At 46.4% G+C, this 13,409-nt stretch overlaps 1 protein-coding gene across 6 annotated transcripts in view; it reads right to left on the bottom strand.

The window, feature by feature from the left end:
- Positions 1–13,409, bottom strand: part of ARVCF (ARVCF delta catenin family member) — a 330,276-nt gene that overhangs the window by 209,994 nt on the left and 106,873 nt on the right. The window lies entirely within an intron of this gene.

Raw genomic sequence — 13,409 nt, 5'->3', positions numbered from 1 at the left:
GGTCAAGACAAAAAGGAAGACACATTAAATCCCTTCAATGCAAGGCATTATATCTTGACAGTGATATGAAAATATTATCAGCATTTCTCTTCAAGAGCAAAAAGAGGAATGGAAGGACAACAGGAATAAGAAAGTCATTTGACTGACTGATCTATCTGTTAAGCTAATCCTTTGGCTGCCAGAGGAGCTCACCGCACACTGAACCTGCAGTGTCAGAGCGCTAGAGATGGGGTGAAAAGTCTGGAAGACTAGATCGTATGGTCGGGAAAAGGAGAACAACATTTCTTAATCTTCTCCACGGCCCTGTAGTATATAACATTGGAGCAAGTGCCATCTGGTAAAACATTGGATAACATTCGCCCGAGTTATACACATGCCCTAAAAATCACATCTGTAAACTATTGCGTTAGTAATTTAGTTGTCAAAAAAAAAAAAAAGAAACATTAATTTCGTATGCAAATAAGGAAGCTTTGATGTAAGCCTGGCTCAGTGTGCAGACTGAGCACTCATGTCTTGAACTTCTTCTGACCTGCCTGAACTCTGCAGTTTTGCTCACAGCATTAAAAAAAGGGGTGGTTCAGCCATATTTTGTTTTCTTTCTAGATCGATATGTTGAGAAACAATGTTTCTCACAAATATCTTATGTTGGCAATAGTGCCTGTGAGAGGAGCTATTGCGGACCACTGTACCCCATGCCTGATCCCTGGGTTCCGTGACCTCGGGGATCCGGTGGTCATGTCAAGTTCCTGTTGATTTAGACTTTTTTTTTTTTTTTTTTTTTTTTAAAGAGACAAGACTCCCTTTAATGCTAGTTTTAATGCAAAAATTGTTGCTTTGTTAGGACAGGACTACGACCTAAAAAACACATAATTTGCTAAAAAATAAAAAGGCCAGTTAATGGCATTTATAATCCACATTGTTCCCAATGACTTAGACTCAAAATTAAAAGCAGGCTAAAGCGATGATTTTAATCAATGTCCAGTACTAATCATTAATAAAATATATAATCACACATACACACTTGCACGCTCACAGCTTGTGCAATGGCACAAGGAGTCATTATACACCGTAATAAGGGGCTATAAAACACATTCCTTTAACCGCTGTGTGGGGGTCTCTATGAATTCTGCTCCAACAGCAAGAACCCATAATATGGCAAAAGATGGGGAATGCCATGATACTTCTCCAAATGGAAAGCCATCAGTATGACCCTATATAAGTTTAGGATTCTCTTATATTAGAAAGAATTGTCTATCACATTACCACTTCCAATAAATACAGGTGAAGTGTAAAGAATAAGGCACTCCGCCTACAGAAAAAAAAAAAAAAAAAAAAATAAATCCACAACATTAGCAGCTCTTCCTGGTGTATAGGGCACCATTCCCATACACCTCAAGTCACAAGACGGAGGCCAAAAAAGAGGTCTTTGGCCTCCATCTGGCACATCGGCATATCGTTTGTTACTGTACAGAAAAGCACAGCAGACTTTTCTATACAGAGGTATTCTGCAAAAAAAATATGTAAAATGTATACCATGTAGTATATGGTTGGTTTGTTTCCAAACTGTGGGCACAAGCATGGTGTGTATCTAGGCCTACACTTACAGGCCGATTCTTGCATACAGACACTTCTATGAAGAGGACACATAACATTTTGTTGTGTAGTAAACAAAATGAGGAGTGGTCAAGAAGCGTAGAGGTCCGCATTACAAATCCAGAAAACAGTGGTGCCAGACAGATTGCAACACGTGTGACATTGAGCTATATACTACTGTCCATCTATAGATAATCTTTAACATACTGCATGGTCAGAATTAACTGCCCACCTGCTAAGTAAGTTAATAGGTAATGGATAATTATTATTATTATAGCGCCATTTATTCCATGGCGCTTTACAAGTGAAAGAGGGTATACGTACAACAATCATTAACAGTGCAAAACAGACTGGTATAGGAGGAGAGAGGACCCTGCCCGCGAGGGCTCACAGTCTACAGGGAATGGGTGAGGATACAGTAGGTGAGGACAGAGCTGGTTGCGCAGTGGTGTACTGGACTGAGGGTTAGGCCAGAGTCACACTTGTGAGAGACTCGTGCAAGTCTAGCATCACCTGACATGGCCTGCAGCTCACCGGACAGGAGCATCTCAGCTGCAAAGAAATACATGCAGCTGACCCGCTCCTGTCAGGAGTGTGTGTGGCCACGCCGGGTGATAAGATGAAAGACTCGAGCGAGTCTCTCGCAAGTGTGACTCCAGCCTTATTGTAGGCTTGTTGGAAGAGGTGGGTCTTGAGGTTCCTCTTGAAGCTTTCCACGGTAGGGGAGAATCTGATATGCTGAGGTAGAGCATTCCAGATTATGGGGGAGGCACGGGAGAAATCTTGTACGCGATTGTGGGAAGAGGAGATGAGAGGAGTAGAGAATGAGATCTTGTGAGGATCTGAGGTTGCGTGCAGGTAGGTACCGGGAGACTAGGTCACAGATGTAGGGAGGAGACAGGTTGTGGATGGCTTTGTATGTCATGGTTAATGTTTTGAACTGGAGTCGTTGGGCGATGGGAAGCCAGTGAAGGGATTGGCAGAGTGGCGAGGCTGGGGAATAGAGAGATAATAGTATCTAACAATCTTCCAGCATGTCATTGTACTACAACAGCACACTATATTTGATTATATATGTCGGCACCAGTGACTAGCTCCTGCACATACAAGCGTCATTTATAGTAAGGACAAGTTACAGAAAAAGCATCATAAGCTTCTATTAATGCCTCAAATAAAGACACTACAGCAGAATCCTGTATGAATGGCAGAATCTGCAGCACAATGCCGGAGGAGGCTCCTGTAAGAGCGGAGGTGTGTAATGATGCAGCAGAGGAGCGCACATTCCCCACCAGTATTGCTGACACAGGCTCTATTCTACTCTGGGTCTCATTTCCCTCTTGCCTGGCTTCTCTGCACTTGTGCTCACAAACATTAAAATGCAGTTTATACTTTCTCTCAGATACCAGCAAAATGGCCACTCTGAAATAATGAGGTTAGGTCCTTTTTTGGGTTACCTTTTGTGGGATTTTGCAGGGCAGTAGAAATCTAGTTGTCAGGACAGAATTTCCATGAGGATTCATCTTCCTTTTAATATGCCTGCAGGCCATTCCTGATATTTTAAGACTTCTATTCTGTTAGCTGGCATTAGGCCATCTCCAATACTTCCAACGTGCAGACATAAAATATGCATTGTGATGGGACAACGGAAACCATTTTTAAGGCCTTGTGCGCACTAGCCGGATTTTCCTGCGGATTTGCTGCATGTTTCGCTGCAGAAAAGGTTCATAACATCTCTGCAGTGATTCACCAGCAAATCCTATGGGGGAAAAAAAAAAAAAAAAAAAAAAAAAAAAAAAAAGCTGTGTGCACTAGGCGGATTTTGACAGCTGCATGTTTTGATGCGGGATTCCCGCAGCAAAAACAATTGCATGTCAATTCATTCCAGGAATCTCCAGTAATACCAGTCCTGGCCGCGGTTACCTGCACTGGACTCCGGAGCTGTCACCTGAACTCCGGTGTGCAGCGTAGACTAAACCGAGAGCGCCGAGTGATTGATTCCCTAGCGATTGCAGTTTAGTTCAGGCTGGGTGATCTCCGGAGCTCAGGTGACAGCTCTAGAGAGGCCGGGCTGCACTCTGGAGCTGTCTCCTGAGCTCCGGAGATCAGCCCGGCCTGAACTAAACTGCAATCGCCGGGGAATCAATCACTCGGTGCTCACAGTTTAGTGTAGGCTGCACTCCGGAGCTCAGTGCAGGTAACCACAGCCAGGCCTGGTATTACTGGAGATTCCTCCAGTAGCCAGTCCGACACTGCCTGCGGCATTTCCGCACCAAATTCGCAGCAAAATGCAACAAACCACATGTGGATATGGATGCGGATTTTGGTGCGGTATTTTCCCGCAGGTGCAGAAATCTTACTGAGCCTCCGGAATTTTCTTTAAGAAAATTCCTTTTTCAAGTGCGCACAGGGCCTTATAGTGACGACATAATGCACTTGATTTATAGCATGGGTCAAAAGACTGGACACACCAGTTCCTGCAAGGGTTTTCCTTGTTTTTGTTGTAGTGTGCACATTGTAATGGTAAATCACCCCTCAGCCCAATTCTGAGGGGTGGACCTGAGGAGGGAAAAAACAGCCAACAAGTACTCAGCAGCTTGGGGAACTTAAAGATTAATGGAAAGCCATTCCAGGTGACTACCTGATCAAGAAGAGAAAATGCCAAGGGGCCGTAACTCTGATGAGAGTAAAAAGGTATGTATGTAATTTGATGGAACCAAAATTTAACAGAAGTATGGTTTGTTTGACAAGCATTTATTTACTCCTTGTGTCCATGTGCGCTTTTCTGGTTTTGCTGCCTTCAGTCTGAATCTACAATGTGTACATTCCAATAAGAAAAAAAAAAAAATATATAATATATGAGGAACACTGAAACCTATAGACAGGGAAAATATATTTTCTAGGTTTAAACATGTTCACACAACTATTTGTAGTCATGAGGTGTTGACATAAATATTAAAAAATGCACAAAAAAAAAAAAAAAGTAGCTGGGCGCACAATACATTTTTTCTGCAGGATTTCTTGAGAAAAAGAATGAGCATGTCACTTTTCTGCAGGTACCTGCATTTTTTGCCATAGCTAATGGTAAAATAACACAAAATGCACGGACCAACCTGTGGAAAAAAAAACACCAAAGACGCGGTAAAAACGCATGCGGTTTTCGGGGCGTTTTTGATCGCAAGTGCGCTAAATCTTTCAGACTTAGAATTTACTTGAGAAAATCCTTTTTCTAGGGTCAACAAAGCCTAAGGACATTATGAAAATACGGTCTTAGATCTACCATAAAGCCTTGATCTGTACAAATTCTGTGTTTGATTTTATGCAATTTGTCAGCAAACTGGCAACCTAAAGAGTTTTGTTTTTACTGTCAAGTAAGGTGTTAAATTATTTTTGCCAGTTATAAGATGGTGCAATATTCTCCCTGCTAAAAGATATCAAGCAATAAAGACGTGGGATAAATGGTGCGCTAGAATGTTTACTCTGCTTGTGGCAGAGGCGTATCTGGGGGGGGGGGGGGGGGGGAGTGGTGGGGCATGTGCCCCGGGCGCAGCTGTCAGGGGGGCGCCGTCAGGCTGCCTGATGCAGCGCTCCTGGAGTCTCCCCGGCGGCTGTGCATTACCGCCCTCTGTAGTGGGAGTCGGCTATTCTCTGAGTCCAGCAGTCAAGCTGACAGCCGGAGTCAGAGGAAGTGTGGCGTGCGGCTCCCTGTGTGATCATTTGCATGGTCAGCGGTAGCTTTGTGTGACCTGTGCAGTGACACAGGGTGCCGGTCAGCAGACATCACTGAGGGGGAGTGGGGGAGGGGGGGGGGACCTCCCCCTGCCACTGCCTCCTGCATGCTCTGTCAGATTGCAGAGTGATGGGGAGGGGTCTGCACGGCAGTGCTGCATAGTGCCATGTGCTCAGCCTGTCACCCTCCCGTCCTGTGCACTCAGTCCTGTGTGGTCGGCTCTAGCACCGCAGAGGAGACAGAAGAGGAGAATGAAACCAGCGCTGATTGGCCACACATTAACCCCTTAGGGGTACTTTGCACACTACGACATCGCAAGCTGATGCTGCGATGCCGAGTGCGATAGTCCCCGCCCCTGTCGCAGCAGCGATATGTGGTGATAGCTGGCGTAGCGAAAATTATCACTACGCCAGCTTCACATGCACTCACCTTTGCCCTGCGATGTCGCTCTGGCCGGCGACCCGCCTCCTTAAGGGGGCGGGCCGTGCAGCGTCATAGCGACGTCACACGGCAGCCGACCAATAGAAGCAGAGGGGCGGAGATGAGCGGGACGTAAACATCCCGCCCACCTCCTTCCTTCCGCATAGCCGACAGGAGCCGCGGTGAAGCAGGTAGGAGATGTTCCTCGCTCCTGCGACTTCACACACAGCGATGTGTGCTGCCGCAGGAACGAGGAACAACATCGGACCGTCGCAGCAAAGTAATTATGGTTTTCGCCGACGCTACACCGATTATACGATTAACGAGCGCAAAAGTGTCGTAATCGTATCATCTAGGCTTTACACACTACGATGTCGAGAGCGACGCAGGAAGTGCGTCACTTTCGACATGACCCCACCGACATCGCACCTGCGATGTCGTAGTGTGCAAAGTACCCCTTAGTGTCCGGCTGCTGCCTCCATCGTACAGGAGGGTGCGTTAGTCAGGAAATTGTGCTGCACCTGAGCTTACAGGGGCAACTAGCTGCAGGTATTTATATCTGAGCCAAGTGTGTTAATGTCCAATATACCAGTATATCACCTTATATCTGATGTATTAGTGACTTCAATGTTCAGGGTGTCAGTGCTGCATACAGCATGTCGCGTGTGCTAGTGCTGTATACGATATGCGAGTGCTGTATACGATATGCGAGTGCTGTATACGATATGCGAGTGCTGTATACGATATGCGAGTGCTGTATACGATATGCGAGTGCTGTATACAGGGAGTGAGTGATGTGTACAGCGTGTGAGTGCTGTATACAGTATGTGAGTGCTGTATACAGGGTGTCGCGTGTGAGTGCTGTGTACAGTGTGTGAGTGCTGTGTATGGCATACAGTATGTCCAACGCATGTGTACTGTATATGGCCAGTGTGTGTCGTGTGCAGTATACAATATGACCAATGTGCCACGACTGTGTGCAGTATACGCTCATTGCGTGAGTACAATGTGCTGTATACTGCCAGTGTGTCAGAGTGGTGTGCGGTATAAAGCCAGTGGGCCATGGCTGTGTAAGGTATACGGCCAGTGTGTCATGGCTGTGTGCAGAATATGACCAGTGTATCGTGGCTGTGTGTAGTATATGGTCAGTGTGTCATGGCTGTGTGCAGTATATAGTCTGTTTAATCATGGCTGTGTGCGGTATACGGTCAGTGTGTCAAGGCTGTGTGCGGTATACAGTCAGTGTATCATGGCTGTGTGCGGTATACGGTCAGTGTGTCAAGGGTGTGTGTGGTATATGGCCAGTGTATCATGGCTGTGTGTGGTATATGGCCAGTGTGTCTGATCGGCCGGGGTCTGGCACTGGCACTCTCGCCAATTGGCTGTTTTTAAGTGAACCGGTCCGGTGTAATATACACCCAGGACCACAAGCAGTTCTGGGAGCAGATTGCTAATCCCTGCCTAACTGTCCCTGTATACACTAGCATAGATAAAGAGATCTTTGGAAAAAGTATTTCTAAAGATCTGTTATCATATGCTAATGAGTGCAGGGACTAGTCTCAAGGGCGTTACTTCCCTTGCTAGTCAGCCCCATTAGCATGTTAATATGCCCCTGTGGGCGTGCGATCATGCTAATGAATATGCAGCATTAGAGGATGATCTCACTCACCTCTCCACTTCTGTTGCCGCCTGACGCTGGATTTCGGCTCTGAGCACACGACCCCGTAGTTTCAGTCATGTGCACTACTTCAATTTGAAGCCAGGACGCGTACACCTGGCTTCAAAGTGCCCATGACAAACTCCAGGATCATGCGCACTGAGCCGAAATCCAGCGTCAGGTGGCGATGGCAGCATCGCATACGATAAAACATCTTTAGAAACACTTTTTCTAAAGATCCCTTTATCTATGCTAGTGTATACAGGGACAGTTAGGTAGGGATTAGCAATATGCACCCATATTGTACCGGACAGGTTCCCTTTAACTATTGACGACAGCAGCAGACGGCTAGAAGGCTCACTTCCAGATCTGCTCTGTCTTCCAATAGTGGCCGCGGCCAGGTACTGTACATCTGTTCCCATGCTAATCAATGAGGCGGATGTGCAGTACTTGGCATAATTGTGCTCACATGACCCTCCACTCTTGCCACTGGCATGGGAGAATCCTAAAAAAGTGTGCAGAGAATGATTTGTGAGAATTCAGAAGCCTGCAGTCACCTAATGTGACTGCAGACTTTCATTACAAAAAATTAAAATTAAGCTTTGTAGCCCAATGCTAACAACGTATAATATACTCACTGTCAGGATTCAGCTCTGCTCACTGTTTCCAGCAGTCATCACATTGCTGCACCACTCATATGAAAGTCTCATATTTAGTCATGTGACAATTAGCGTCTCTTTTTACTTGTTTTTCAATGAAGATTGAGAGAGTTATGCTGAAGCCTTGTGGGGATTACTGCGAGTCCTCGCATGACACTCGTCTCACGCTCACAGCACAGCGCGGGCTGAGGGTCATGCGACTGTGGTCCGATCGTGCGAATAGACCACAGCTGCAGTGAGGAGGGCCGGAATGTTTCTCCCCAACTCCTCCATTGCCGGCTGATTCGAGAATCGCACAGCAGTCGCAGTACACCGGTGTAACGCAAGTGCAGTGCGATGCTTCTCTCGCTCCATAGACTTGTATGGGTGCGAGTGAAACAGGCTCGCACTACACTCACAGCATGCTGCGACTGTTTTCTCGGTCCAATTAGGGCTGAGAAAACAATTGCTTATGGGAGAAGGCACATAGAGTAATATTGGTCCAAGTAGAATGCGATTTTATTGCATTCCACTCGCTCCGGTTTTTTTTCTCCCTGTGTGTGCTAGGCCTTAGGAAGAGCAGCTCTTCTGCACATGACTAAATGTGCAAATCATATATGAATGAGCGGCCACATGACGACTACCCAAACCACGGGGCGGGGGGTCGCGCCAAACAGGATTCTTGCCCCGGGTGCCAGAAAGCCTAGATACTCCTCTGCTTGTGGTACCTAGAAAATGACAATTCAACTATGACCAGTATACGTAATAGTGATGGGCGAACACAAATGCTCATTACTCGATTTGAGTTGGTCAGGCGCTCAGATGAGCTTAAACGCAAGTAACAAGCATTATGGAAAGTCAATGATTTTAACAAGGTGCAGGAAGGAGGGCGCAGATTTGCTTCATATGTTCTGGTCGTGCTCCTAGTTATCTGATCTCTGGGAAAAGGTAGGCAACGTGATAGAGAGTATTCAATGTAGAGATACGCTTGAGTCCAAAATTGGAAGTAGTAGGTGTGACGACATGGACTCAGAGTGCCTAGCATGGGTTAACTTTCTTAACATTCAGCCAGACATGAAGACAGTTTGTTTACAGATGGGGGGATAATCCCTCATTGTTCTACAAGACTCTTGGGAGTTTAGTATTGAAGTTTTTGTTGACTCGTGTGATTGTTTTGGCCACTGAAGGCCAGACACCCAGAACTCAATTCTACGAACTTCCCATTGTATTACTAAGTGAATTGCTAGATGTGATGTAACTTAGGGGTGCTTCACACACAGCGAGCTCACTGCCGAGATCGCTGCTGAGTCACGCTTTTTGTGACGCAGCAGTGACCTCATTAGCGATCTCGCTGTGTGTGACACTGAGCAGCGATCTGGCCCCTGCTGCGAGATCGCTGCTCGTTACACACAGCCCTGGTTCGTTTTCTTCAAAGGCGCTCTCCTGCTGTGACACACAGATCGCTGTGTGTGACAGCGAGAGAGCGACCAATGAAGCGAGCAGGGAGCAGGAGCCGGCGTCTGACAGCTGAGGTAAGCTGTATCCAAGATAAACATCGGGTAACCAAGGTGGTTACCCGATATTTACCTTAGTTACCAGCCTCTGCAGCTCTCACGCTGCCTGTGCTGCCGGCTCCGGCTCTCTGCACATGTAGCTGCTGTACACATCGGGTTAATTAACCCGATGTGTACAGCAGCTAGGAGAGCAAGGAGCCAGCGCTCAGTGTGCGCGGCTCCCTGCTCCCTGCACACACAGCTAAGCGGTGTGCGCTGGTATCTAATGTAAACATCGGGTAACCATACCCGATGTTTACCTTAGTTACCAGTCTCCGCAGCTTCCAGACGGCGGCTCCGTGCAAGCGCAGCGTCGCTTGCACGTCGCTGCTGGCTGGGGGCTGTTCACTGGTCACTGGTGAGATCTGCCTGTTTGACAGCTCACCAGCGACCATGTAGCGATGCAGCAGCGATCCTGACCAGGTCAGATCGCTGCTGCATCGCTAAGTGTGAAGGTACAGTTAGCTGTCTCACCCTTGTCTCTGGATATTTGACTACAGCTTGAAATTCATCCAATAAGAGAAGCAACCTTGTACAACCAATCCGATAAGGGCTCAGTATATCCTAAGGGAAGGCAATGGCTATAAAAGGAGACTTCGAGTCACCAAGGTCGTTGGATGTTGCATGATCCAGTCTAAGCTCTTAGGAGCTGGCTAGGGGATCAGAACCAGGATGCCTTGTGCACTCGGTCTAGGGACTTTGGCTCCGACTAGAGGATCATTTGGCTACATGGCTTTAATCTAGGGCAGTGTTTCTCAACTCCAGTCCTCAAGACTCACCAACAGATCATGTTTTCAGGTTTTTCTCAATGTTAGACACGGAATAATTCCATCACCTGTGCAACATTAAGGAAATCCTGAAAACCTGATCTGTTGGTGGGTCTTGAGGACTGGAGTTGAGAAACACTGATCTAGGGACTCTGATTCCGATTGGAGACCATACCACAGTCTAGGGATTTCGACTCCGGCTGCCAGGATTATATCATCATACCAAAGACTACTTAAGGAAGAAACCCAGGTTGGGACAATCCAGTCACCTGACTACAAACGTTGTAGACCTCAGCCAGCTTCCTAAATCTGGTGTTATTCCAGTCTCGGTGGGTGCCCACCGAAAGCGGGGTGCTGCTGGATTGGAGTAAGTAGCCCTGGAAGTTCTGAGGCACGGACCTTCTAATCCCTGGTGAGCCAGCGGAAGGGTTGGACACTGTTGCCTGTTACATTTGTATGTGTTGCTGGTTATGTGCCGTTGTTTATTGGATCCCCAAACTATTGGATCCCCAAAGTCTTAATATTGTGATTCCCTCACCCTGTGTTGTCTGAGTAGTGTTCCGCCCACGGTTAAGGAGGTCAGCGTTCAGTTGGGATGAGCCCCGGGCCATGCTGTCTTTCTAGACGCGGACGAGAGCACCCACTGACCCAGTGTTTCCACAGTAGGTAGTTGTGCTGCTACACAACCCACAATATCCAAAATTCTGTATCTAACCAGGAAAATTATTGAGAGACACACTCGTTGGCAGCTAGCCCACCTGGGAGGTCCGAGGTTATTGCCAGCCTAAATACCATTTTTATGGGGAAAAAAAAAAAAAAAAAAAAATATATGATCTGTTATGACTATTGGGCAAAAAATAAAATAAAAATATCTATTTTTTTTAAAATCAAAGTTAATGATTGGCTGTATGTGGGAGGAGACCTGAACAGGCCAAACATACACCGAGCATTTCCGGTGGGAGGGCAGGTTTTTTTTTTGCCACACTACATCCGAGAATATAGTTTTATTCCTCTGTAGAGAGACTGAATGGCTCTCCCTAGAGTGCCTGCACACATCATGCAGTGAAGTAGCCTGTGCATCATGGTCGTTGTTTCACAGACGAAACATCTGATGCGCGATCGAGTAATGTGCAATGCCAAGCACGCTCGCTCATCACTATTAATAAAACCTACTTTGTGCAAACAGCCAGGCTGAACATGCACAATCAGTTGCTGAAATAATTAAAGTTAAAAAAAAAAAAAAAAAAAGAGTGGGGGATAAAAACCACCACTAAACAGGAATTTGTTTATGGTTACAGATTAAAAACACAGAAAAGGAAAGCAGTGAATGGAGAGCGGACTCTGGAGACATGCCAGCTACAGCACGCTGTGAAAATTCTGTTATTTGCCTGACGTGTTTTGAGAAAAATTCTCTGGACAATACTCCGGCTTCTCGTCCGTCACAGTTGAGTCAGGACATAAAAGCTGCAGGATGACTGAGGCCATTATCATAGAGAAATAGCACACCGCTTGACACACCATTAGTCAGATTACAGTATCTGCAGGTTGGGCCTGTGTCTGGAATATTCATGTCTAGGAATCGTATCCTTAAACGGCTCACTGAATAAATCAGTCATTCATCAACAGTTAGCAGGCCAGAGAAGCCATCTACCACTTGAGCTGGGCCCCCCACTTAATTTATATGTTTGGGCCTTCCTGCATTGCTAAGACTGTATACTATAAAAGGCAAAATGGAATTATATTTTGAGACCTATAGCATTAAAAATGTTATATGGAACTTTGCTGATATTTTTTGCCATAGGGCTAATACCTTACAGGCAGGTAGAGTCCAAGCACCTTACACGTCCTGCACAGCGCCGTTCTCTCCTGCTCATATTGGTCATGGAACCCCTTTTGACAAGGATTCTGCTAAGTCATTTGAAATGATATCAACAGTATAGCTTGCCTCCCGCTCCCGCTCCCACTCAACCGGGACGTATGCAAAGTGATCATGGTTGTCCTGATTATCACATGGCAAATAGAGGTCATCATGAAGACCTCCAGGTCAGCCATCTACAGCAAGCCTATTAGGAGTATGGTCTAAAAGGTGGTGTCACACATAGCGACGCAGCAGCGATCACGACCAGCGATCTGACCTTATCAGGATCGCTGCTGCGTCGTTACATGGGCGCTGGTGAGCTGTCAAACAGGCAGATCTCACCAGCGACCAGCCCCCAGCTACGCGTGGAAGCGTAACTAAGGTAAACATCGGGTAACCAAGAAGCCCTTTCCTTTGTTACCAGATATTTACCTTAGTTACTAGCGTCCGCCGCTCACGCTGCCAGTGCCGGCTCCCTGCTCTCCTAGCCAGAGTACACATCGAGTTAATTAACTGATGTGTACTCCAGCTACGACGTATGCAGGGAGCAGGGATCCGGCACTGGCAGCGTGAGAGCGGCGGACGCTAGTAACTAAGGTAAATATCGGGTAACCAAGGAAAGGGCTTCTTGGTTACCCGATGTTTACCGTGGTTACAGCTTACCGCAGGCTGCCAGACGCCGGCTCCCTGCTCGCTTCAGTTCGTCGCTCTCTCACTGTCACACACAGCGATGTGTGCTTCACAGCGGGAGAGCAACGTCCAAAAAAATGAAGCAGGGCATTCAGCAACAACCGGCGACCTCACAGCAGGGGCCAGGTCGTTGCTGGATGTCACACACAGCGACGGGACGTCACTGTTACCTCACAGAAAATGGTGACTGAGCAGTGACGTCGTTGTAGTCATTGCTATGTGTGACACCACCTTAAGAAGCTTCTGTCAATATCACACTGACAGGTAAAAAACGTATTGCATTATGCCAGCAAACAATCAACAGTAACAAAACATTAAATGTCTCATATAGGGACGAAGTAATATAAAATAAATATATATAACATTTATTTTACCACACACTAAATTTTTTTTATACTACCAATAATTTTTTTTTTTTTTTTTTAAAGTAGCAAAAACTATTTCCATTATACAGCCAACAATACAGTGGAATAAAATGCAATTAAACAGTTGTATGCAAATAAAAA

Source organism: Anomaloglossus baeobatrachus, chromosome 1 (genome assembly GCF_048569485.1).
Source record: "Anomaloglossus baeobatrachus isolate aAnoBae1 chromosome 1, aAnoBae1.hap1, whole genome shotgun sequence".
NCBI classification, from domain to species: Eukaryota; Metazoa; Chordata; class Amphibia; order Anura; family Aromobatidae; genus Anomaloglossus; species Anomaloglossus baeobatrachus.
The sequence above is the reverse complement of the archived record's forward strand: the minus strand, read 5'-3'. Positions and strand labels throughout refer to the sequence as shown.